This window comes from Hylobates moloch, unplaced genomic scaffold (assembly GCF_009828535.3).
Source record: "Hylobates moloch isolate HMO894 unplaced genomic scaffold, HMol_V3 SCAFFOLD_24, whole genome shotgun sequence".
In the NCBI taxonomy this organism is placed as follows: domain Eukaryota; kingdom Metazoa; phylum Chordata; class Mammalia; order Primates; family Hylobatidae; genus Hylobates; species Hylobates moloch.
In genome coordinates, this window is record NW_026652299.1 from 35,391,578 (window position 1) to 35,395,145 (window position 3,568).

Sequence of the window (3,568 nt, forward strand, 5' to 3'; positions counted from 1 at the left end):
GCCTGTCCCAAGCTGCTCCCAAGGGAGCGCAGAAGACAGATATTGTTCAGTCTGGATACGGGACAGGGTTGCCACAGTCACAAGCTGGGTGGGCCTACAGAGTAGGAGGTTCCCAGTGACAGCCTGTAGTGCGTGAGCAGAGGTGGGACTCCAGGCAGGCTGTGGGCACCCAGTGGGGCAAGTGCCCTGAGGCCTCACAGCCACCCCTGCACTCCCCCTCACAGACGAGGTCGATTCCACCTCTGGGCTTCATGAATGATGCTTCTAGGCAGACAATTGTCACTTCAAGACACTGCTTTCAATTCTTCCGGGTGTATACCCCGAAGTGGAATTGCTGACCAAAGGTTAATTCTGTTTAATTTTTTGAGGAACTGCCATAACTTTATGTTTAAATTTTAAGTGAGGTTTAAGTTTTAAATTTTAAGTGAGGTTTAAGTTTTACTTCCGCCTCAGCGGAAGGGCTCTGGTGACCACTGCCCTCACGGCCTCTCTCCACAGGCTCAAGTTGCCAAGGGACTGTGCTCTCCCATGCCATGCCCTGCATGCCAGACCAGACAGCGCCTTCCTCTTCTCATTGCATTCTCATCACCATATGGTTTTTCCTCTGTCCCTGTTCTCCAGGAATAAGTTGCTCTGAGCTTGCCACGAGGTGGCAGCGTTAAACTGTTTTATAAGGACCTGATGAGCTTGCAGGCCCCGGACCTTTGGGGCTGTGATTACAGCCCCAAACTCTGGACTGGTACCTACTCTTCCCTCCATTGGCAGCCTCAGTTTACCTGTGGCTCCCACATCCCCTCCAAGCCATCCACACACCCCAGACCCGCAGGAGCGTCCAGTTTCTCCTCCTCCCCTCGGGAGGGAAAGCTCACTTTCTGGGAATCCCTTTAGTGCTCAGTGGGGACTTTCGAGTTCCCTGTCTTCCTCTGTGGGTCCCCGGGTATGCCAGCCACCTTTCTCACTGTATTCATCAGTGTTCTCCAGAGGCACAGAACTAATAGGAGATATATATATATGAAAGTGCATTTATTAAGAAGAATTGGCTCACGCGATCACAAGGTGAAGTCCCATGATAGGCCGTCTGCAAGCTGAGGAGCACGGAAGCCAGTAGTGGCTCAGTCCGAGTCCAAAAACCTCAAAAGTAGGGAAGTCAACAGTGCAGCCTTAACTCTGTGGCTGAAGGCCCGAGAACCCCTGGCAAACCACTGGTGTAAGCCCGAGTCCAAAAGCTGAAGAACTAGGAGGCTGATGTTCGAGAGCGTGAAGCATTCAGCACGGAAGAAGGATGAAGGCTGGGAGACTCAGCACGTCAGCTTCTTCCACTTTCTGCCTGATTTTTCTGGCCATGCTGGCAGCCAATTGGATGGTGCTCGCCCACATCATAGGTGGGTCTTCCTCTCCCAGTCCACTGACTCAAATGTTAATCTCTGCTGGCAACACCCAGAAACACCCAGAAACAATACTTTGCATATTTCAATCCAATCAAATTGACACTTAATATTAACCACTAACCACCACACTCACCTTCCCCACTGCTCTGCAAGCACCCTTGGGGCAGAGGCCACATCTCGCTTGTGTTGCTGACGGCCTGGGCAGTGGGAGATGTGCTCCCTGAGGCCTCTGTGACTGCCTCCTCCTCCCCAGCCATGGTGATGGGGCTGGCGGAAGGCAGTGACTGCCATTCCAGAGAGATGCTGCTGCAGGATCAGGAAGAACAGAGGGGCAGGGCTGAGAGGCGCCATCCCACGCTGCGCACCGCTGTGCAGGGCCTCCCGTCTGAGACTGAGGTTGGTGTCACATGGTCCCCTGATGCCTTCAGATCATCTACAGGGACGCAGACTATGTTCCATTCTATGTTGGGAGTGAGGGGTGCCACTACCCTGCCTGCATGTTGTCTGAGAGAGGAAAGGGCTCTTACTCTTTGGAGGTAGTTCCAGAGGACTCGGGTCACTGATATTGAAGGCAAGGCATCCCTTCCCTGTCTCAGCTATATTTGAAGAAACCTTCAGTGCCTACCTTGACAGAGCAGGTTCCAGTAAGTGGCAGGTGAAGACACCTGGAGAAGTGGGGCCTTCCACTCCTGCTGGCATCATATGTGCTGGTGCTACAGGGATGGTGACAACAGATGGCTGTCCTACCACATGACCAGGTGGGGAACACAGCTCCTTATGCTACCTACAACGCAACACATCTAGATCCAAACAAGAACCCACCTCCTCCTCAATGCCGAGGGTCCATCTCCAAAGTGGTGTCTGAATGAACGTAGCAAACCTCACAGCACTTGACAGGAGACCAGCCCACCTTGTAGGGCCTAGGCTCTTCTGAGGGTCCCATGGCCACTCCAGCAAGGCCTTCTCACACGCTGCTGGGGAGCGTAGGGTGGATGCTGTGGAGGGCAACATGGCGCATCTCGCACAGCTGACCATGTGATTCCACCTGCTAGAGAAACATCCTAGGTGAACATTCAGACTCCACCTGCTTGTAAGACTGGAAAAAAGCAAAAACATCCATCAAGGAGCAGCGGAAAAATAACTGGTGAGGTGCTCAGAGAAGGGAATGCTGTAGAGCATTTTCATAGAATGAACTAGGCCTGTGAATGGCAACAGCATTGGTCCAGAAGGTGGGATGTTGAGTGGAAAATGCCAGCAGTAGAATGAAGCAACTATACCAAATATAGAATAAATGCTATATATAGTTCAGGGACCATGTATTTGCAGCAAAAGTTCAAAAATATGGGCGGGAGGAAGATATGGTAACTTCAGGGTGGATACTGTGCAGGGAGGGAGAGAATAGGCCAGAGGATGGTGACAAAAGTTACAAGGGGTCTGTAACTGTATGTGAGAGGCTTTGCTATGTTAAAAAATGTATACAATATGTAATATATGTTTACATGTAAATATATTTATATCTAGTTATATGTAACATAAAACGTTATATAAAAATAATTGGAAGCAGGCCAGGCGTGGTGGCTCACACCTGTAATCCCAGCACTTTGGGAGGCCGAGGCAGGTGGATCAGTTGAGGTCAGGAGTTCAAGACCAGCCTGGCCAACATGGCGAAACCCTGTTTCTACTAAAAATACAAAAATTAGCTGGGCGTGGTGGCACGCACCTGTAACCCCAACTACTTGGGAGGCTGAGGCAGGAGAATCACTTGAACCCGGGAGGTGGAGGTTGCAGTGAGCCAAGACTGCACCACTGCACTCCAGCCTGGGTGACAGAGCAAGACTCTGTCTCAAATAATAATAATAATAATAATAATAATTGGAAGCAAATATGGCAAAATGTGAACATGTGCTAATGCTGGATAGTGGGTCCATGAGCGTCTGCTAATCTTAGTCTGCATTTCTCAGTGTATTTCAAATACTGCACAGTGCTAATAAAAGAACAAATTGTTTGCTATAAATTTTTTTTTCTAGAGATGGAGTCTCACTCTGTCACCCAGGTTGGAGTCTCACTCTGTCACCCAAGTTGGAGTCAACCCCAACCTCCTGGGCTCAAGCGATCCTCCTGCCTCAGCCTCCCAAGTAGCTGGGACTACAGGCATGCATCACCAGGCACAGCTAAGTTTT